The 23,134-nt window shown below is 44.8% G+C and overlaps 1 pseudogene; it reads left to right on the top strand.

Annotated features, from left to right (window-relative positions):
* Positions 1–5,503: 5,503 nt before the first annotated feature.
* Positions 5,504–22,318, top strand: LOC121047850 (annotated as a pseudogene).
* Positions 22,319–23,134: the final 816 nt, after the last annotated feature.

The raw sequence follows: 23,134 nt of genomic DNA, 5'->3' as shown, positions 1-23,134 counted from the left end.
TTATCTTTTATTATTTATGATTACTTCTTTTTGGGCCAATAGAGGGGATTCAGTAGATCTTCATTTTTTGAAGCCGTGTTGAGTGTTCGTTAACAAGAAAAAATGCTCCAAATATGCCGACAGTTTACAATGCAGTATTTTTTCGAATCCCTTAGAAAAATTGAAAAGTATTGATATTGGCCTATAATTCCCTAACAAGATAATATCGCCATTCTTGAATAACAAAACCACCTTAGCGATTTGCATAAGTTTAGAAAATACGCCTAAAGACATTGAAAGATTAATTATAAATGGTGTAGCCAAAAGGTTAATAACAAATTTAATTGGTTTAATATTCAAGTCATTTACATCGTATCCTTTGCTATTATTTTTTATGCTTCGAAATGCCAACATTACGTCATTTTCATCAGTCGGGCTTAAAAAAAAATGCGCGTGTTTCTTAATATAACCGCATGGGTCTTCACTATTTGTTATATTAGGAGTGCTGGTGTCTAAGTTTACCAAGTAATCATTGAAAGTATTTGCGAGTGACGTGCCAGATAGCTTTTGCCCACAGTGAACAATTTCTGCTAACGCGTCTTTGTGATCATCATGCTTTAATACCCGGTTAATATTTTTCCAAAGTTTATCTGGCTCATGTTTTCTAATGTTACAAAATATATTGCAATAATATTCTTGCTTGGCTTTTTTCATCAACGTATTCAGTTTGTTTCTATATTTCTTAAATTTCACTAAATCATGATTGTCGTTAGAATTTATAAATTTTTGATATAAGCTATTTTTTGCACGAATCTTTTTAATAAATCATGGGAAACCCGTAGTTTTTTTGCTCTTTTGCTAGGCTTTATGTACTTATAAGGAAAGCATTTGTTATAAATGTCTTCGAAAGTTTCGAATAATTCTTCATATGCTGCATCAGGAGAATTATTGGCATAAACAGGGTCCCAGTTAGCGGTACCAATAGAGTCCCTAAATGACTGCAATCTTTGCGACGTAATGTTACGAATTCTAAATCCTTCTGATTTGTGTTTGCGAGTAGCGAAGTGCGTGTTAACAAGAAGAAGGATAGGTAAATGATCACTAATGCTGCAGCTAATTAAACCTGATGCATAAGTATCTTCCTTGTTGCAGTTTGTAATGAAGTGATCAAGTAAGGTAGAGCCATTTTTTGCCACTCTCGTTGTATCCGTAGTAACACATTCAAAACCATTTGATTCGACTACAGAAAATAGATCATCATGCATAATTGACGTTTATATGAGATCAATATTAAAATCACCTCCCAAGAAAAGGGTATAATTATTGTCATTAACATAGCTGAAGAGGTTATCAAGTACAGAAAGCAAGATGTTAACATTTCGAGAGGGAGGTTGATATAGCACACTGAAAGCGTAGTTATCAGAGAGTACTGACAATAATTTATAAGAGTCATTCAGTTTTGTAATATCGGGAATAATGCAACAATTCAAAGATGATTCTACAAGCATTAAAAATGCCTCCCCCTCTTCTAGCATTTCTTCGTGTAGAAAAATGCTTGTAATTAGTCAACACGAAGTCATTTGAGTCAGGAATATACCACGTTTCAGAGAACATAAGTACGCTAAAAGAAAAACGCAAGGTATCAAGAACAACTTCAATGTCATCAATTTTCGATAGCATATGGACGTTACATTAATGCAAAAAAAAATAATAACACAGATTGCTTTCGGTTACTTATAGCATTGATAAACTCTTCAGGCTGAATGGATAGATTAGATAATGGTGAACTTTCGATTAAAATGAAAATAAGTGTGAAGCTGCACGTTCCTTTCCACTTTTCATCGAATATATTCAAGGTCGTCTTCGCTTGCGATTCTAACTGTACAATCGCCCGCAGCTTTTCGCACAGACATTTCGCCCTCCTTGTGCCACGCAAACCTGCATCCCTTTTCAGTTGCTCTAGTTTTCATCTGCCAGAACAGTGTCCTGTTTTGCGCTGTCATGTTCTCGTAAATATGTACAGTCGGGTTTCGTTCTTTCAGAGCGGCGTTTTTCTGCAACCACATGTTCCTTGTTACACGTGAAGAAAACCGGGCCAGAACAACTGGCAATTTTTCAGATTTGGGTGGCGGTCTGTGCACCGATTCGATGTCTTGTTCGGTCAACTTGGACAGTTCTAGCAGATCAGAGAGCGCGTTTAGTTGGTTAAGCAGATGTTCGTTTGCCGTTGGAGGTAACCCGTGCACTTCGATATTTTGACGCCTAGTGTACAGTTCCAAGTCATTTATTTCCCGTTTGAGCTGCTTCACTTCAAAATCTTTACTAGATTCCACTTCTGTGACACATTTCTTCAGTTCTAGCATCTATTTTCCTTGTTCTTGAATTTGAGAGAGCAGCTCATCGTAGTTATCGGACATGAGCTAAACTGCGCGCTCAATAGCATCAACAGAGGCTTTTATTTTCATTAGTGAATCAACTTTGGCATGAAGCGACAAAATTGCAGAGAGTTTTTTTGTTAATATCGTTTAGCGTACAGCCATGATCTTTTACGTTTCTCGGCCCCCGCTCTTGCCTAGTTAGGTTACCTCTTATTTTTGCCTTTTTACAGGTTGGGCATTTCCACGTTTTCTTAGATTCGGCATTTTTTTTTCTTGGAAAGAGTTTTCAGGGACACCCAAGCATGTTCCGAGATGATAACTGAAATTGCATACGCTGCTTTTGGGGGAGTGGTTCATTGCACGCGACACATATGCTATTTCCCTTTTCAGACATATCACAGAAATATCTTATCAATCCACGAGAGCAGCTTTAGCAGCGACAGCAGCGGAACCAAATTGTTAAGTAATTTGTTTAGAAACAAATTGAGCACCAACCTGCAAGCGTAAAAAGGCTGAGCTATAGCGTGGGACGATGTTGCCGGTGCCGCCGCTAACTGCCTTTCAGCAACTATAATATCTCAAACTGCCTCTTTCCACAGTATTTCATGCTACGATTCCGTCTAGGATCTTTTCAGATAAGATCGAACAACCATATCCGGTGACCATTTTTAATTTTAATGGAAAAATATACTTTCCTGGCTTTATGCCCAGAAAAATAAAACCAATCCTTGTTTTCGAAAAAAACAAATGTTTGTCTTTGCGAAAAATATTTGTAAGCACCCTCTCAGTCCCGTGCGCGTTTTGCGTATCGCGGGATGTTGACGTTTCGGGCGGCTTTCTCAAAAAAAAAAAAAAAAAAAAACTGTTTTGGCTACTGGACTATAAATTCTCACTGACAAATTAGGCATAGGAAGGATTGGCAAAAAGTAATAATTTCCGAGTAGTATAGTGTAGTTATTCTGAGAAAAAAAATCGCAAACACGGCAGGTTTTGCAATAACGCTCTGGATTAAAGAATATTTTTCTCCGTATCTATAAAAGCTAAGGTCTGCAAACTTTGCCAGTGTGTAGCCCTTTATATAGTTCATCTTTGCGTGAAATATTGTTGCCCTGCTTAGCGGTTGTATTTTATAAGAATCGCTGAAACAAAGGCATTTAACTAAAAATGCATTATTTTGAAAATCACTTAAAAAAGGCCTCTTTATATTCTTTAAACTCTCTGAGATTAACGTTGATAATATGTACTAACAAAGTCTGCAAAAATATAATGCAAGCGAGAAATATGGCCAAATTGACGCTAACGCGGTTGCCATAAATGGGGCGTGCACATTTTATTTTCACAATTTCATTATTATTCAAAAGCGTAAAAATGCTACGGTGTGGTCAGGAAAATACAAATTGACAGCACAGGGGGGGGGGGGGGAGGCAGTTTTTAAGGGAATATTACTAATACGTTCTCGTACAACCAACCTAAAAATGCCAATGGGCAGGAGTGATCGAGGTGCGCCACCTTGTAACATGCTTCGTGGTGCCTGTTTCAACAGTCGGCGTATAGCGTCTCCGTCTACGCGACGTAAAGGAAGCAACCAAGATGCTTGGGCTTTTGCGTCGCGGTGGAGAAATGCTATTCTAAAACTTTCGTGCGTAGTGTGCGCGGTAACATGATATAAGAGTAAATATGATGGGAGTAAATAAAATTACGAATTACGGGAGTAAATAAAATTAATTGAATTGAACTGATACTGGAGGTAGGGCGCGGCAGAACCTGAACCTGCGCCGCCTGTGAGCACCAATAGATCCCTCGCCGTGGAGGGCCGCACAACGCGTAGAAAATAAGAATACATAAAAAAGAATTGCAATTGCATGAGATTGTCTGTTACTTAATTTATAATTCAACGGTCTGGAATATCGTGAAATCTAATCTTGGGTATGCTCATGTGACCTACGTAAGTAATGGTGCAGCTAGCCACTTTAAGAACAAGTACCAACTACACAAGCTGCAGGGTCACAAGTACACGTCAGCGAGATGTATCTTTTCCGCAATGTGTCATGGCAAGAGTGCCTGTGATTGAATCATGGGTCGTGTCAAGCACCAGGCAACGTTGTACAACCTCCGATGGCCCACCAAGTCGGTCATCAAGTCGGCGTCAGAGATGGTTACCCCACTGAACACTAAACTGCCGAACGTGAAAATAATCCTCCTCCCTAAAGCTGACGTTACAGCGTTCAGAGACATAAAAGCACAGGAGTGGGGCTCTGTTTCTGTTGTGCATCGAATTCAGTCCTACCACTTGTGGCAGTGTACGCGTTCCGACACTTCGCAACCTCGCTGTTTTAGCAAGAACAGTAGACGCAGAAATGATATATCTTTAAAAGTAGTGTCCTATGGCTGTAAAAAGCAGATCGAGGTCGCGAGCTTTTGGTGCCCCTGAGAAGAAATGAACAGTGATCGCTACAGGCAAAACGGGAAACAAATGTTCCTCCTCGGAGTGCCAGGAGAGCGCCATGACCGACTCAGGTCAGCGTCCGACAGAAAGAATTCACGCGATAAGCTCCGAATGTGCGCACAGGATCTTGAATAATTAAACTAGTTTCAATTGTACCACTTTAAACATGTGTTTTTTTTTATCACTATTTAAATCTGGTCATCAGCAGCCCAGCCTCCATACGAAGGGTAGGCTCCGAAATTCACTGATCCGAAAAATTTGTAATTAAATTGTTGACTTGTACTTCAAACTCACCTGTAATCTTTTGTATGAATTCTTATTTTTCATGAACTCCTGTCATAGTGCTTTCTCTTCACAAATTTTCTACATTTTTCGACCCCTTGCTTGCCCTTGTTTGAAACCGGCAACGTTCTATCTTTCTCTACTCCCGGTACGGTAATTCTGCATACTTTGAACCCTGTAAAAAAAAAAAAATTGCAAACCATTTTTAAAAGGCTTGAAAAGACAAATTATGCGCCTCGATTTGTGTATCGTATTCGACTATCCAAGAGAGTTACGCGGTGAAGTGAAGAAGTGCTCGCTCTACCAACGCGAGCGCCCGGGACATCGTTCGGAGCCTTTGGACTGAAAGGACACATGCTGGACACAGTGGCACATAACATGGAACTGATAATGATGTCGTAAGAATAAATCACGATACATGGTGTCAGAAGTGGCGGGACCATCCCACGACACTTCGCCACAGGTAAGCGCTTAAGAAGCAACTGCCTGAAGAAATGGACCTACTCAAACCCCCAGACCAGACGTGTACAAATTACTCAAAAGAGGTAGTTAAGTTAAGTTACTGAGTATCGACACCAAAAGTAATTGGAGTAGAGTAAAAGTTACGCATTCGTAATAGTAATTCAGTAAACTACTAACTAATGTAAAAAGTAGTGAGTTACTTTAAAAGTTACTTTCGAAGTTACTTTTTATATTTTGTGGTAGCAAAATAAACAGCAGTTTTGATCCGTGAAAAACCCTGCGAGCGTAAACTAAAGGCTGTCATTTTATGCAGAAAACTAGTTTATTCGCTTATTGGCTCGAAGAAGCAATTGATTTTCAAAGTTCTTATCGAAAGGTTTCTCTTTTTCCTCCTAAAGACGTCACCAGCCAAGCTGAAAAGACGTTCCACCGTGGCGCTGGATGGAGCGGCAGCGTTGAATTTCAGAAACAGGGTGTGCAGGGTCGGGCAAGCGAGTGTCGGCACCTTTGGCGTCCATGACGAAACGTGTGCGGTTTGCCCAACGAGGTAGAGGGGCTTAGAGTGATAAACCGGAAGTTCAGAAGTGGCACCCCCCGGTTGCCGCCATGTTTTACGCAAATATGACCACTCGTCACGTGACCTCCCACGAGCCGTGACGTCACAGGTAAGATGGCAGCGCCCAAAGCTGGCGGATGCGAGTTTGTTCGGTGCGCGGTAGCCGTGATATGCAGCTGTTTTCCGACGACTTCGGGTTTTTCGTGTTCGCTGACGCAGGTATAATGTGAAATTTTCAAGGAATGAGACTTTATACCCTTTTTGCGCAAGATCGCTCTGGATCATCTGGATATTAACACCTGTGAGGCAGCATCAGCCGTATCGCCGTACCGGTGCTCGGATTCGGGGTCTGTTCGAGGATCAATAGAACTTTGAGTGCTTTTAGCATAAGACTTTCGTATTCTCTTAGCTTTGTTTGAACATTGGAATGTCTCAGAATCGACGCAAAATGTATGCGTCGGATGTAGGGCCTTGGGGATTTGTTTCAGCCCTAGATAACTGCATAATCACAGCAACTTTTAGCGAGGAAGCTCCTGGGACCTTTGCGTTTAGCACTTACAACAATTTTACGATATAACTTCAGGCATAAAATTTTCGCATTTTTCTAGCTTTGTTTGAACGTTGGAATGTCTGAGAATCAAAGCGAAAGGTATACGTCGCGTTAGGGCCTAGGGGAAGTTGTTTCAGCCCTGCGTCACCGAATAACCATAGCAACTTTTAGCGAGGAAGTTCCTGCCATCTTTAACCTTTTGTGCTAATTGACAATTCTACATTCGATCGCTTTTCTTCCTTTTTTTGTGAGTGCGAAGTGCACACTTATTTTCAGCTGTGAGGATGACGTTTTATTGAGTGTGGGGATGAATAAATCGTTGCAGGCACCTGCTTCAGAGCTACTCGACTTGCTATAAGAACAACTGTTTTGGTGTATGCATAGATTAACTGCACCTTTTTTGACGAAATGAATTTCTGGAGAAGGGGAACAAGAGGGACAAAGGACAAACATAAATCTCCAAACACAGCTAGGTGACTAGTGAGCGACCGAAAAAAACCGCCTGGTCCGGGTATCGAACCCGGGACCTCTCCATTACAACAGAGCTAACCAGGGTTAGACGTCAGTAGAGCAAATGGGTTTTATCAGCTGCCACCAGTCTAACACCAACAAGGGTGAAGCTTGCGAATTTAAGGTTAGAATTATAATGCAATTAAAATGCAAAGGTGCAAGCGAGCTGGACAAGAATGACGAAATGAACCCCTGAAGAAGGGGAACAAGAGGGACAAAGGACAATCATTTTGCTCTACTGGCGTCTACTGGCGTTTGCTCTACTGACGTCTAACCCCTGGTTAGGTTAGTTGGTAGAGCGCTCCACTTGTAATGGAGAGTCCCGGGTTCGATACCCTGACCAGGCGGATTTTTTCGGTCGCTCACCAGTCACCTAGCTGTGTTTGGAGATTTATGTTTGTCCTTTGTCCCTCTTGTTCCCCTTCTCCAGGGATTCATTTCGTCATTCTTGTCCAGCTCGCTTGCACCATTGCATTTTAATTGCATTATAATTCTAACCTTTTTTTTCTTTCGTAGGATTTATTGCAACAATACTTTTTTTCATCAAGAGTGCATTGCATTAGTCGGTAAACTATTTACTTGTTCTAATTACCTGGATAAGATGATTCGCATTTGTGTTCATCCCTTGCCTGAAGAGCAGTCGTTGAAAAATGTTGATCCATTCCTCTCTGTCTCTTCAATATACTTTTTTGGAAACTGTGGGCTGCTTAACTTCGTATCATTGTAACTTGGAAAAGAACAACCGCCACAGCCCCCTCGAGCCAATCAGAGAGACGGAGCGAAGGTGTGTGACAAATCTGTGCAGACGAGCACTGTGATGATATGTTGTCATGTGCCTCTCTGCAATGTGCCTATTGACTCGCCGAGACTGTAGCCTTTGCCGTTTGCCAAATTGTGATGACACGAATTACAGTAGCTACTACTCTAATTACCCAGGCTTTCATACTTTGGGCATTTGTTCGGCAAGAATGGTATGTCCGCCATCACTGTGAACTCGGCTCGGCGCCTATTTTACTCGAATGCTGCATTAGCATTCGACGTGAACTGGGGCCCAGTTGTGTGCTTTACGCCGAAAAAAAATGGTAACAGTTGTGTTGGTTGATGGGGCTCTGCAAAGGGTCTATTGTGTCATACGTACAAGAAGTGTCCTGCTATATAACTATGCATCAACACATACTAATAAAGTAGATGCTCAGAAGTGTGTTTGTTTTTGCAATTAACAAGTTACAGCAGTGTGCTTTAATGTTATTATCATCTGTGTAGTTTTAAGTATCCCCTCTGCAATGCCTACGAAGGCCCCTGGAGGGAATAAATTAATAAATAACATTTTCACATCACTGAAGTTGGTTTTCGGATGCACCACGTGTTCAGGAGAGGTGGAATGAGTGCAGCCCCATGCAACAAGTCTGGCAGTTTGGTATGCCCCATTAATTAATATTGAAGGGTCAGAGATGCGAGTGTCCTCAAAAGGACCTGCAAGTGCAGTAAACACAATTCTTGGTGTATAAACTCTCAAGGCGTAAGGCAAGCGGAAATATCTTTATCTGGTTAGTGTATCAAATATGTTTATTTCCACCTGATTACATAATTATTGATTCTTAGTAAATGGTTCCATAACAAGTTCTTTCTGCGACAGTCTTCTGTCAGGCGTTCAGTCGTAGTACCTGTGGACCTTGTTGTCGGATGACGCTCCTGGCACGTCGGTGTTCAGTTTGGTCGAGTAGCAACTTTCACCGACTGACGCCGTCTTGTAATCATACGTCAGTGCCGCCACTGACATCTGATGCACTGAAGCTGCAGGGCTGGCTTCTAATCCGCAAAAATTCCTGGTAGTTTTCTGCGTAAATGCTGCAAGTTCGAGCATGTATTGGTTACGTGGCTGTGCCTTTGGCTGTACCGTTGACTTGATCGCTGGCAACAATGTTTGTTTGCTATCCAAGCCATTTCACTTCCATTTCGTAATGGCGATTTATTCTGCATCCCGCGACCACTGCAACTTGTGTAAGTCTCGTGTGGCAAAGTGAAGTCTGGTGATGCTTGCAGTCCACTTTTGGGAGCAACCAACCATTCTATTTCTACAAGTCACTCAGCGGCATTCTCCCTCAAAGTTGGAAATTGTGTGCTTCGTGGCGTGGACACAGATAATTAGTGTCAGCAAATTATTAGGTATTTTCCTTGGACGACAACCGACACCAGATCAACTCTCCTTGCATTGCTGCTCACCTGCTTTGTCGTGCTTACCTCCTGTCAAGATGAAGTGGATCACGAGCTTCGGGGTAATGTCGGCACCAGGGATAAAGACCGCCGAAGATAATCCTCAATCTTTCGCGGGCGCTCGTCGAGACGTGGTCGAGGGTCGTTCGGCACGAACCCTTGCAAGCCAATTCATTTGTACGTGCACCTCCAGTAGACATGGTCGGCCTCATGCAATGATAGCAGAGTGGTTTTCGGTCGGCAATCGCAGCACCTCCGTTTTCCTCGGTGTAATTAGTTCAGCGCGTTTCTACACTGGTTTTTCCGATGTTATTAATACTTCGGAGTTGGGGTGTCTCGTTGAATTGGCATTGAATAGTAACAGGTAGCGGGTGGTGGTCGTTGTGACTTTGTGGCATAAGTCGCCCTCGGTTCGTCAGATGCCGCTTTGCTCGAAGATTACAGCTTCCACCCTTAACAACGAACGATGTAGTTGCTATGCACAGATTACCCGCTAAGCCCGATAAGGTGCCGCATATCATCATCCGCTTCACCAGACAAACCACGAAAGAACAGTGGCTGCAAAACAAAAAAAAAAAAAAAACTGTTCGGAACCAAGCCCGATGTATTTATTGTCGAAAACATGACTAAGAAAAACAGGGAACTACTGTGGAAGGCAAAGGAGTGGGCTAAAGGGGCTGGTTTTCGGTACGTGTGGCACCGTAGCGGAAGTATCTTGGCAAGAAAACAGGACGGTGACCGACCGATTGTTGTAAGGAGCGAGGATGACTTGCTTCGTTGTAGTAGGTAAACCGGGCATTCTTTCCTTCGTGTTTCAAAACAGGTTTTTTCTCCTCAATGGCGAACCAAACTCCTTTGCTTCCTAAGGACCTTATAGGTCACCTTGAGCAGGAAAGTGGTTCCTATTTGACTTGTTTTCATTTAAATATACAATCAGCAGTAAATAAGAAAACTAACCTTGAACTTCTTTTCGATCAGTTTAGTGGTCTTTTTGATGTTATTATGTTTACCGAGACTTGGTACACCGATAACTTTGATATATTTTGTTTACCATCGTATAAAACTTATATTTTAAATCGTACTTTCAAACGCGGCGGAGGATTAGCTCTCCTAATAAAAGAAGACATAAACTGTGATCTTCTGAGTGATTACTCTTTTATCACGAAGGATGTGGAAGTATTGTGTCTGCGAAAAAACCAGAACATTTTTGCTGTTGTTTACCGCCCACCAGATGGTAGCATTTCGGCATTTTTTGAATTTTTTGAATCATTTTTGAGTTTTATAAACGAGGGTCATTATAACGTCATTTGTGGTGGTGACTTCAATATAAATATGTTTTCTGACAGTGCCACGAAAAAGGAAATGGAGAGCCTTGTTGGCGTGCACGGGTGTATTAATACAATCACTAATCCCACCAGAATTACTTTGCACTCGACAACTGTTTTAGACTTATTTATAACGAATTATCACCTAGATAGAGTAAAAAGCGGAGTAATCAGCTGTGACCTGAGTGACCATCTTCCAATATTTTTACAGGTGTAATATAATCTACGTAGGAAGGCAATAAAAAACCAATCCATATTTATTCAAAATGTAGAAATCCACAGCCTCGACGCCTTTAGGCGGGACGTAGCAGCTATAAATTGGGACGCCGTGCTTGAGCAAAGTACTGCCGACGATGCTTATAACACATTTCTAGAACTGGTTCTTCAATTGTATAGACATCACTTTCCTTATAAATCCATAAGACAATCCAAAAAGATTCGAAAGCCGTGGATAACCTGTGCCATGTTCAAAATGATTCGCAGAAAAGATGCTCTATATAATCGATTATTTAGAAACCGCGATCCAGGCGCTCTTCATGTTTTCAAGACTTATCGAAACAACCTAAATAAAGAACTAAAGAATGCAAAAAAACGTTATTACTCTTCCCTTTTTTCAGCATCAAGTGGCCGCACCGATGTTATGTGGAAGCATCTAGGTTCTTTGGTTAAGGGTGCTCCTGTGTCAAACACCATTGAAACGTTACTGTACAAAGGTGTTTACGTAACCGGTAAAGACTTAGCAAATGTATTTAATGATCATTTTGTAAATCTAGGTAGCACTGTCGATGGTTCTGACTCCTGCAAATATATTCAGCAAAGGAACTGCAATTCTATTTATTTAGAGCCAATTACCAGCACAGAAGTTAGAAATGTGATAATGCAGCTAAAAATAGTGCAAGTTGTGATGTTGATGAAATGCAAATTCGTCCAATTAAATATGTCATTGATATAATTGCTCCCGTGCTAACATATATATTTAATCTTTCTTTAGAAACTGGTGTATTTCCTACACGAATGCAGATAGCAAAGGTGTCTGTTTTATATAAAAAAGGCGATAAAAATGAGCTACGCAATTATAGGCCGATTTCGATATTGCCCGTTTTTTCTAAAGCTTTAGAGAAATTAATCTATCATCGTTTAGTAAACTTTTCAAACAAATATAATCTCATTACCTCTTCTCAATTTGGTTTCCGGAAGGACTGTTCTACTGAAACAGCGTTACTTACCCAAAAAGAATTCATTTCGAAAAATTTTGAAAACAAAAAAATAGTGCTAGGGTTATTTTTAGATTTCACGAAAGCATTTGACTGCCTAAGTCATGATGCATGATGTCTTATTTAAAAAAACTTGAAATGTATTTTATCCGTGGACAGGCACTGTTGCTTTTGCAGTCCTACTTGCAATATCGTAAACAATTCGTATGCATCAATAGTAACTCATCTACGGTAAAACCCATCACCTCAGGTGTTCCGCAAGGAAGTATTTTGGGACCTTTTCTTTTTAACTTATACGCAAACGACATTGTTAACGTTAACAGGGAAGCAAAATTTGTTAACTACGCGGATGATACTAGCATATTTTTTTCTTCCGAAACAGGTGATGACTTAATAGATATGGCCAACCACACCTTATCAAAGATAAAATCCTGGAGCGATTGTAACTCTTTAAAGGTAAACATTAATAAAACAAAAGCAATAATTTTTCGTCCGAAAAACAAGTCTGTGGTTTTATCTAGATCACTGAGTTTAAATCCTTGTCCAATTGAAATAGTTAGTTCCTTCAAAACTCTTGGCGTATTTTTTAATGAGAACATGTCCTGGGATTGTCATATGAATTATCTTATTCCAAAAATATGCCGAGTAATTGGGATCCTAAATGGCAACCGTTCTTTGTTGCCCACGAATGTTAAATTGTTAGTTTACAACTCTCTATTTTACTCTCACTTAATATACTGCCATCTAGTATGGGGCTCATCGACACTAACTAATATGGAAAAGCTGTTTTTGTTACAAAAAAAAATGTTAAGAAGCATATGTAATGTCCCTTATGATGCTCACACTTCTGAAGTATTTAGAAATTTTAAGATAATTACTATTTACAAGTTATACGATTATAGACTATGTGCTAGTTTCAGGAGGGAAAAAATAAGGGGCTCATGTTTTTTAGTAAACCTTGCAGGTTTACAGGAAAATTCACCAGTTTACCCCACTCGCGGAGCGGAGAAGTGGAAGATGGTCACTCAGCGAACGAACTATGGTCTCCAAATGCTTAAATTTGCCCTGCCACGCTTGCTAAATAATTTTTATATTGATGGTGTAGATTTTGACTCTAAAACTTCTAAAGAATTGCGTTTGTATTTTTGCTCCTGATTTGTACCTGATTTTTATTTTCTGTTTTATTTTACTCCATTATTAGGCAAGAGTGCATGGTTTTGTAAATTTTAATTGTTGCATTTTATGTTTGTCTATTTGCTTAAAAAAAACAGGCAAGTGCGTAGTTATGCATCTTTCAATTGTTACTTTTTGTGTGTATTTTTTTTCTTTTTTTGTTCATTTTATTTTTATTTCCGTTCCGCTGCTGCTGACCATTGTAGGGACCCGAGGACCAGTCAAGCTGCATATCGCAGCTTTTTTCCACGGGTCCTACCATCACAATCGATGGAAATAAAATTTATTATTATTTATTTAAGTCTCCAGTAGACCGATCTCACGAGGAGTTGCGCGACGCCACCGCTGCCGCGGTGCATCCTGGTACCTGTAGTTCTCCCCAGTTTTCCGGCCGCGTCGGCGCGCATTGTACGCCCGGCGTTTGGAAATTTTCGGGTTAGCACGAGACTTTTAGCCAAGTGTTAACTCATGGTTTTCAATCGGTGGCTTCAGATGTTGTATGCCACGGAGCTATAATAACAGCACCAGGCAAAAAGGCCTCGGATATTATGTCTTCCCGCAAGAAAGAAGCATGGCAAAGAAAGGTCGACAGAGCCGGACAGAGCGGCAGGAAAAATAGCGTTTTACGATTTGTTTCGCGGTTTGCCTCATAATTTATATCCAATTATTGCACGTCAGCTCAAATATGTAAGATTACAGGGCACGAGATATAGAGCGTGCCTAACTGTTCCGTAAGCTGGAATCTTTCTGACCATTTGCTCCGTAGCGGCCTATTCGTTGGTCTATCTCAAATAGGACCTCCGCACTGCTTTGCGGAGGCCCGTTTTTAATACACTTCTTACTCGGTGTATTTTGGTGGTTATAACTGTTACTGCGACGACATGTTTCAAGCACAACTGTGCTTCAAAAGATCAGGACAATCACTAAAAAAGAGCAGCGATTCCCGATATGCACCACTTGATATAAAACAACTTTTTCTCGGAAGCAGCCTTCTTTTTTTTTCCCATACCAACGCGAAAAGATTACTTAATGCAATTCAGAAGTGCAACACGTACTTACCGCCAAAAATGTAACAAACGAACCTCATCTATTTTGTGGTGGTCTATTAGGCTGGTGTTACTGGTCCATTCTGCACTAGCACCAGTCGAGACAGCAGAAAAAAGCTTCCCCCGTCGGGCGACTGTTAGCGTTCGGATCTTGCGCAAACAAAATAAAACTGAATAGAAACTGTGCACGAAAAATCATCTCCACCCCAAGCTTTCAGGTATCTGGCATGGTTGCTTCTTTTTGATAGATGCCAATTATTACGGCGCGTCAGGCATGGCCTTTTGTTGATCAGTTCTTTGTGTGCAGGCTTCTCCCGCTGTTCATCTGTACTCTGTCGCACAGGCTGTCAACCAGAATGAAACAACTTTTAGAAAACTATCTCTGACCGAGAAAGTCTATTTAAGCTCATCTTACTTGATGGCTGATTAAACGTTATGCACAAGACTGAGCACCGCCAAGCTCAGTTTTTCATCACATTTGATGCTGTTCCGTGGTGCTACACCGAGCCGACGGTCCCTCGAATTTTCTTGTTCTTTGCTATTGCACTAGATGTTCACTTGTTTGCAAGGTAATTGAGACCTCCGACGACTCGGAATGCTCGAGTAGTCTTTTTGTTTTGTTTTGTTTTTTGTCGCGGTCGCAGTGGGATTACCCCGTGAACGGCAGTGGGCCCACGCGTTCACGAAGACAAAGAAGCAGACGACGACGAAGCAGACAACAAAGCGATTCTAAAGCGATAAGACGACTGAAACTGCTTTTCTGCACTTGCTGAGGAAAGTAAGGCATCACAAACAACACAATCTTATGAAGTAAAAACATGCAACGAAAACTGAATATAACATCAAGGTGATACCGGGGCGCGCCAAATGATAATCTATGATGATGTACACACGCGCAGCCGTATGTAGTCGGGAAGCCGGGAAGGGATGACTACAAGGAGCATGGCGGCGGCACCACTTCCGGAATGCGCGCGCCTGCGCAGTTCGCTTGGTGACATCGGTCTGTTGAAATGCCTGTCGAACTTCTTCCGAAACAATCTCGGCAATCAAAATAAAAGCCGGGCAACAGATGGCAAGAACTAGCTTCCTTATCTCCTCCCGGACACTGTTGTGGATGATGTCGCGGATGTCTGGGGGGCTGGCGTCAAAGTTGCAGCTGGACGACTCGAGTGTCGAGACGCTGGGAGTTGTTGATATTGACATGCTCGGGCCTGCAGTGTACATTCAATGTCTGAAGCCTCGGTGATATGAACCCTACGACTGCTGTCGTGGGATTGCGGACAAGGCTGACAAGGTGTTTTCCCTCACATAAGGGACATGAGGTACTTAGCTTCTTCTCTTCTGTAGCATCAGGGTTGGCGTGGGTGCTCGATCAGGCGCAAAACATCCTCCACAAAGGTGGTGACGCTCTTGCTGGGGCCGTGTCCTGGACAGAATCAGGAAATCGGCTCTCTCTCGTATATGTTGGCTCATGAACTTGCACTTCAGCTCGGTCTTGCAAACTTCCTACGACGTTAAGGAGGATTCCTGGTTCTCAAACCAGTGCCTGGCAGTTTCTTCCACGAGAAGTATAGGTTCTGCAGGAGCTGGTTGTCCATCTACCCACTGTGCCGGGTGACACGTTCATATGGTCATATTGTTCAATCCAGCCTCCGACGTCTTATGCACCTTACATGAAAGGGCATCACAGTGCGAGGTGCGACAGCCATGCAAACGATGGTGGGAGCGGACGCGGTTTGCTGCTACAGGTTTGTCATTGTTGGCTTAGTCAGCTTCGGTTTTTCAGGCAAACGACCTAATTCCAATGGTTCTTGCTGGTAGCAGCGACTGGCTTGGATTTCAGGTTGTTCGTGGTGTATTTCCCAGGTTCGTCCTTGTGGTACTCGCTTGTCTTGCGGTTTTTCTGCCGGGCTCGGGGTAGGATTTGGTTCCCGGCTTGCCGGGGGTTTAAGACGCGGGATAATGTGCCACCCTTGTCTTGTTATCGGGCAACTCGGCTGAGGAGCCGCCAGGGTCCACACAGAGTGAAGGGCTATGGGTAATGTGCGCAGCACCTCCACCAGAACATACAATGACAGCTGAGCATGGCCTGGAACTTTCCAGAATAATAAATATTGATAGGAAAGAGGACTGGAGCAAGCATCAATGACCATATAAAAAAACAGACAGAAGAGAGTCTATCATGACCACTAAAGAAGCTGCATTGCTTCAGTGGCATTCTGTCCGAATAAATCCTCTCCTTTGGGGTTTGGCGACTGCCGAGGACGAGCTGAACTGAAATGGATGTGGGACCACTTTTTTGGTAATGAGCCGCTGCAGACTGTCTTCGCAAAGCGGCGTGAATGGGTGGACTGGGTAGGTAACACGCGCGATGAAATGTCCATACAGCTTGCAATTCGCGTAACGAGTGTTGATGAAACTTTGGTGTCGACGAAACGTGCGACAGACCAGCAGAATCAATACCAACAGCAACACCTGTGCACCGTGAAAGTACACGTCCACGCCAGAGCAATTTAGTAGGCAGCACAGCATCACCTAATGCACGGCACAGGAACTACCAGCTTGAAGGCAGCTCTTCGGCGCGCCGCACACCTGTGCTCCGTGAGAGTGCACGTCTACGCCGGAACAATTTGGGAAGCAGCACAGTATCATTTAGCACGGTGCGGGAACTACAAGCGTCAAGGCAGCTCTCCCATGCACCGCACAACAAAAGTGAGCCTTCGGTCATTTGAAAGAAGCGGCACCACGATTGCACACTGCCAAGCACGACTCATGTAATTTCCGTCGCTAAACAGTGTATCCAAATATATTACGCACGCTTCACTGCAGAGATTGAAGGTTCCGATGGTCAACGCGAGTACAAAAACGTTGCCTTAGAATTTATCGTAGCGGTGTCCGAATGAATCCGAGGTCCGAGCAACGTAGGGCCGATTGTCTCTTTCGTGGCAACATCCTCGTCAGTCACCAGCGAAATGCACACCGTTCCTCCGTATTTTCACGTTATACCTACGTCAGACACCACGCTGAACTCTGAAGTCGCTTTCGACCGGCCTCATATGACGGCTTCCGCGTCTGAAATCAACTCGCCGAAACGAACGACAACCAACAAAGCATCCGTCAAGCTCCGGCCCAGCTGGGGCCAGCCGCTGCGTGGGCGCTGCCATCTTTCCTGTGAAGTCACGCATTTGGTTTGGTCATGTGACGAGTGGTCAAATTTGCGTACAATGGAAGCCGCCTTATGGGGGTCACTTTCGAGTGCAGACCGGAACACCGGTTTATCGCTCTAACCCCCTCTACCTCGTTGGGTTTGCCTCGGCTAGAGGGTCTATTATACACAAACTCAACTCCGTGACGTCACGGCGCGGTGGTGGCGCGTCGGTCGCACTTCCGGTCTGTGGCTGTGGGCAGAAGTCCCCATGCCAGACGTCTATTCCTGCGTTGTTTTGAAAGGAACCAGACAAAAACCTGCCTTCTCGTCAAAACGCCGCGACTGGGGCCGTACCAAAACCAAAAATGTCGAGAGAGGTTTGCAGGTCAGTTTTCACGTGCTCGGTTCGTCCGAGAATCTGGATATGTGCCGTGAAAAGGGAAAAGCAGACGCCGTCGGACAACGATTGCTTGGGCGGGAAGCGCTTTAGGTTGAATTCACGGATACTTGTGGTCATCCGATTTATTTCTTTTGTTCCAACATTAACGCCAGAAAACCGTGAAGTTGTGCGGACCACCTGCGGACTACGTTCAGCGCGTCTTCAAGTTCAAACGGCCGCCTGATCGTTCGAACTGTCGTCTGCTCTTTCAAACGTTTCTGCTTGTCCTCTGCTCTCTTAGACGACGCCGGCCCGTAGACCAAATGCTGGCCCGGTACTTGCGATAAGAAGTAAGTGCAGGCCCCAAAAGACTTAATTTTGAAGGTTGGGAAGCAGGCTCGATGTAAATAGAAGATACAAGGGGATGTCGATACCAGTGACTATCACCGACTTGTTATCGCTAATTCACTTGGTCCGATTCTGCCTGCGATGCTCAGTATAGACGTCAACCATCTCAGCCACGGTTCACGCTTTTGCAGCCTGAGCGGCGTCGCAACTGAAAATCGCGAGCGAAATCGCATCATGCGAATCAGGCCTTAGCGTACATACTGCGGCGTCCACGCGGAATGAATCGCCACATGTCACATTATTCACGCGAAGTTTTGCGGTGTAACGAGCCTCGGTAATTTTGCTGACGCCACTCAAGTAGTCAGACATCGCCGGGAAGACGTAGAATCAACAATTCGAACGCGAAAAAGGGTAGGCGGACTCACACCGACGCCGACAACATCGCATTTCAATGGTTTGTTTATGAGCGACGGCGAGCTTTTTGCCCACACCCCCATCGCGCATGCGCGGCGCCGGTGGCGTCCGCTAGGGGCGCTCCGGTTTGTTTGTAAACATGAGTTGGCGTATAACAAACTCTTCTTTTTTTTCTTTTTTCTTCGACAAGTTGGGATTGTTATGACTGGCCCTTCTATTCCCACGTCGTTCGGAGAGTACGCTGAGCGAGTTCACCTGACCGTCAAGGTATCAAGTCTCGCGCCACGACGATGAGATCATCCGGACGTCTGCGCGTCTCGTTGCAGTGCTAGTGAAACGCTGCTAAAAAAATGTCTTGGTTTAACAGAGGATTGAACGAAGTACACTTCGCCGATGACGCCGGGTCCAACAAAAAAATATCCTAGAGGGTTACTCGCAATCCTCGCTTGACAAGTAAAACGTTTTCAACAAAGAGGAGGTCTCCCTGGCGTGGAAGGTCGGAAGGACGCAAAGGATTACGTGAACAAGCATCGTCGTTCGTGCAGTTGCAGCTAGAAGCGGGAACGTGCTCCCATGAACGGATTATCCTTGTCTGCGTTTGTGCGCGGGGGAGTCCGGCTTGGCAAAACACAATGCACTGACGACGAGGCGACCCTGGGAACAGGCGCCCAGCTGCGAGGTCATTCCATAGGCGCGTCCTGTGGAACCCACCGCTTGAGTCAGAACTCACTAAAGGCAGACAGCATGAAAACAACAACAGCCTTCGGAGAGTCCCCGTCTTTCACGGTTGCAGCTGGAGGCGCGGCGCCTGCGTGCATTACCGGATTAGGTCAATACCCGGCCAAGGCATGTTAAAGCGCAACTCCGGTCCATACTTTCGATTTTGGGATTATGATTGTTTTTAGTGCAGTCAGCGTCTCTGAATTGCAAGGTGTAATTTTTTCTCCTTATTGTGCGTAGTTTTAAAGATATCGACGTTTCAAAGTTTTGCTTAGGGCGCGGCCAACAAAACCGAAACTAGCCGCTCGAGGCTCCGGCAACACTGGGAATCGGCTGCTATGTGAACGTGACGTCAAGATCGTTCTCGATCAACGAGTACGCAGGCCGAGCGGCACCTACCTCTGTTGCGCTAGCCGTTTAAAGATAGGAGGTAAGCTGGTTATGTTTTAATTCTGTACACGTGGTAGTTATCCAGCCCATGTAGCAAGAGTTAGTGCGTATACCCAAAAAGCTAGCGACTGAAAAACCCGTGAACTCGTGCGGTGCCATACACGGCGGCCGCCGCCGTGCGTGCGTTATGCGCCGTACTCGTCATTTGTATACTCAAAAGCTAGCGACTGGAAAACTAGTGAACTCGTTCGCTGCCGTAATCGGCGGCTGTCGCCGTGTGTGCGGTCTTCTGTACTCGTCGCTAGGCCTAAATTGTTATCGGGGCTCCGTGGATGGAGCCGCGTTGCTCTACGCCGCGCTGCCAGTGACGTACAGTACTGCGGCCCTCTCGCTTTCGCGCTGCTGGTCAGTCCCAGACACGAAGCTTCAAGGCTCCCCGCCGCGGGCCGCGGCGCCCGAACACACGTGTGCTGGACTGTACACGTCTGGTTTTTCGGTTTTTTTTCTCGCGCGCGTAAAAGCCGAAGTCCAAAGTCCACTCGTCGAACAGCGTTATCCCACACCTTCTCCGATTTCCGGTCCGTTGGAAACTTGTGAAAAAGCACCTCCGTGTTGCGCAGCGGGTTGTTTGAGCAGCCCACAGCGCTACAAGTTGCACTCGGCATCTTTCGAGGAACAGCTGGGCAGTCTTGGGCGCACCGAGTTGCTCGCTAAAACAAGTCTTGGGGTCCTCACAAGCAAATAAACAAAAGACTATACCGGAGCTACACCGGCTATAGATAAAATCAACGACTAAACACGCCAATCACAAGCCGAAGTAGCGGTGGTAGCGGCTCAAAGAAGCGCACTCCGCGCAACGCCCGGACCGGAGGAAAAAAAGAACGACACGGACGTCATGGCCCAATGTTGCTTTAACGATCGGCAACGCGCTGGCCGCCCGCTAAGGAGCAGCGGCTCGCGGCGGGTCGCATTTTTATTATCGGCATTAGTTGACAATGCGGCGTCCGACGGTCGTGATATTTTGGCTGGGATGGTATTTTGTGTCACTACATCGATACCAGTAATCTATTTCATTTTGAGTTTTGGCCGGAGTTGCCCTTTAAGCATCTCTGCGTGCGTTCGTGCGCGCTGGTGTTATGTTTTGGCGTTTTGGCTGCTCGTCGGCACCTTGACCCCAGAACGCCTGCGATGCGTTCTACCGCTGCCGAGTATAAGTGCGTGGGAACGGAATGTGAGGGGGCTGCTTTTTCGGGAATGCCACTTCAACGGCCGGCGTCTTATTTATTTCTGCGCTGAAACTTTTGTGATGATCAAAATCGGCACTTGATTTCGAAAGTAGTTAGTAATTTGAGTAGAAGTTACCCGAAAAACGTAGTTAAATGAAGCTACTAATTGCCCGAAATATGTTGTAATTGAAAGTTACCAAGTTACTCAGAAAAGTAGTGAAACTACAGTAGTTTGATAGAGTAGTTGAACTACGTCCAAGTCTGCCCCAGACCCACTCCGTACGACAGGTGACGTCGGCCAGAACTGGAAATTATGCAAGCGAAAGCTGGAGCTATACTTCACCGCAACGTAGCCGCACGGCAAGCCGTTAGGGGACGATGCGAAGACTGCGCTACTCGGGTTAAGATGCCACCGAGGTCTTCAATATTTTCACGTTTGCCGAATAGGAAAGCTCCAACAGCTGTCGTAAACATGTTCGACAGTTACTGGGACGCTCAAACGAACGAAATTTACGAGCGGTACATGTTCCGGAAAAGGATCCAGGCAGAAGGAAAGACCTTTGAGCAGTTCCTTCGAGACGTGAAGAAACGAGCACGTTCATGTAACTTTGGAGGGCTGACGGAGTCGATGATGCGCGACCAAGTTGTTATGGGAATCAACGACGACCACCTGAGGGTGAAACTCCTGCGAGACAAGCAACTGACGCTGGCGAAGGCCGAACAAATGGGCAAAGCGTCCGAAGTAGCAGCCCTTCAAAACAAAGCCTGGGGGCGGAAAGAGGAACACGTAGATCCTGTGAAGATAGAGACGGCAACGAAAGAACTACAAAAGAAATTCAAGTGTTCCAGGTGCAGCCGGGAGCACAGGCCACGTAGCTGTCCCGCCTACGGGAAGACCTGGAGGGCACGTCAAGCGAAAAACCACTTCGCAGCCTGCTGTAAAAAAATGGCGGAAGTCGGTGAATTGAATGACGAAGACGGCGACTTTAGAATTCTTTACGTACAAGTTGACAGCCTCAGGAGCCAGCGAGGCGCGACAGTGAAGGCAGTCATTGCCGGCGAAGAAGCGGTGTTAAAAGTTGACATGGGATCTCAAGCAAACCTCCTTACCTACTCAGTCTACAGGAAGATTAAGTGCAGGGCTCCCCTTCTCCGGAGCGGTTCCATCTTGCGGTCCTACAGCGGAGGGGTGATCAAACACATGGGTGTTATCAACCAACAGGTGACTTTCGATGGCCGATGCTGCAGCCTCGGCTTCTTCGTCGTAAAGAAAGGATGTCAGGCGCTACTAGGTCCCCAGGCAAGTGAAAGTCTTGGGCTGGTCGCCCGCAACGTGGACTGTGTAACAACGAACAGCTGTGAGCGAATGCTGGAGGAATTTAGCGACCTGTTTAAAAGCACAGGGTGCGTGCAACGCCGATACAAGACGGTGCTACGCGACGGCTCAATCCCAGCTGTCCACGCGGCTCGACGCGTTCCCCTGGCTTTACGAGAACCGCTGCGCGACGAGCTGAAGAGAATGGACCAGGCTGCCGTAATAACAAAAGTCAACGAGCCAACGGACTGGGTAAGTCCGCTCTTAATTGTCAGAAAGAAAAACAGAAAACTTAGAGTTTGCTTGGACCCAAGAAGGATCGAGTGCATTAAGCGGGAGCACTACGAAATGCCGAGGCGCGAACATATAGAACCCGAATTATCCCGCGCGAAAGGGTTCAGCCGGCTGGACGCGAAGGCTGGCTTCCACAAAATCTCTCTTGATGAAGAAACATGGAGGATTTGTACATTCGCTACTTATTTTGGACGGTACAGGTTTCTAAGACTACCTTTCAGAATCTCGTCCGCATCAGAAGTATTTTAAAAGACTTTGAACGAGATTTTCGACTCTCTGGCCGGTGTTCACGTGTACGTTGATGATATCGTGGTGTGGGGAACGTCCAGGATTCAGCACGACCAACAACTTGAAGGTGTGCTTAAAGCCGTCAAGCCAGCAGGACCTAGAGAACTGTAAGATCGAAGTTTCGGAAATTGAAGTTTTCGGCGATACAATATCTCAGGAAGGAATAAAGCCAAACCGCGAACATATCGGGTCTATGACACTGATGCCGATTCTATCCGACAAACGAGGCGTGCAGAGGCTGCTGGGAGTAGTCAATTATTTTTCCAAGTGCCTTCCCTCGTTGGCCGAGAGAACGCCTCTGTTCTGAAGCTTAATTAAGCACGACGCTGTCTTTGAATGGATGCCTGACCACACAAGAGAGTGGCAAGAGATATGCGAATGCCTAAGCAAAGAACCACTTCTTGCAATGTTTGATCCGCATAAAGAAACGATGGTAACGTCGGATGCATCAATGAATGGTCTGGGATAATCGCTTTT

Source organism: Ixodes scapularis, unplaced genomic scaffold (genome assembly GCF_016920785.2).
Source record: "Ixodes scapularis isolate PalLabHiFi unplaced genomic scaffold, ASM1692078v2 PGA_scaffold1__304_contigs__length_218370807, whole genome shotgun sequence".
Classification (NCBI taxonomy): Eukaryota; Metazoa; Arthropoda; class Arachnida; order Ixodida; family Ixodidae; genus Ixodes; species Ixodes scapularis.
This window is presented reverse-complemented; position numbering and strand designations above follow the sequence as displayed.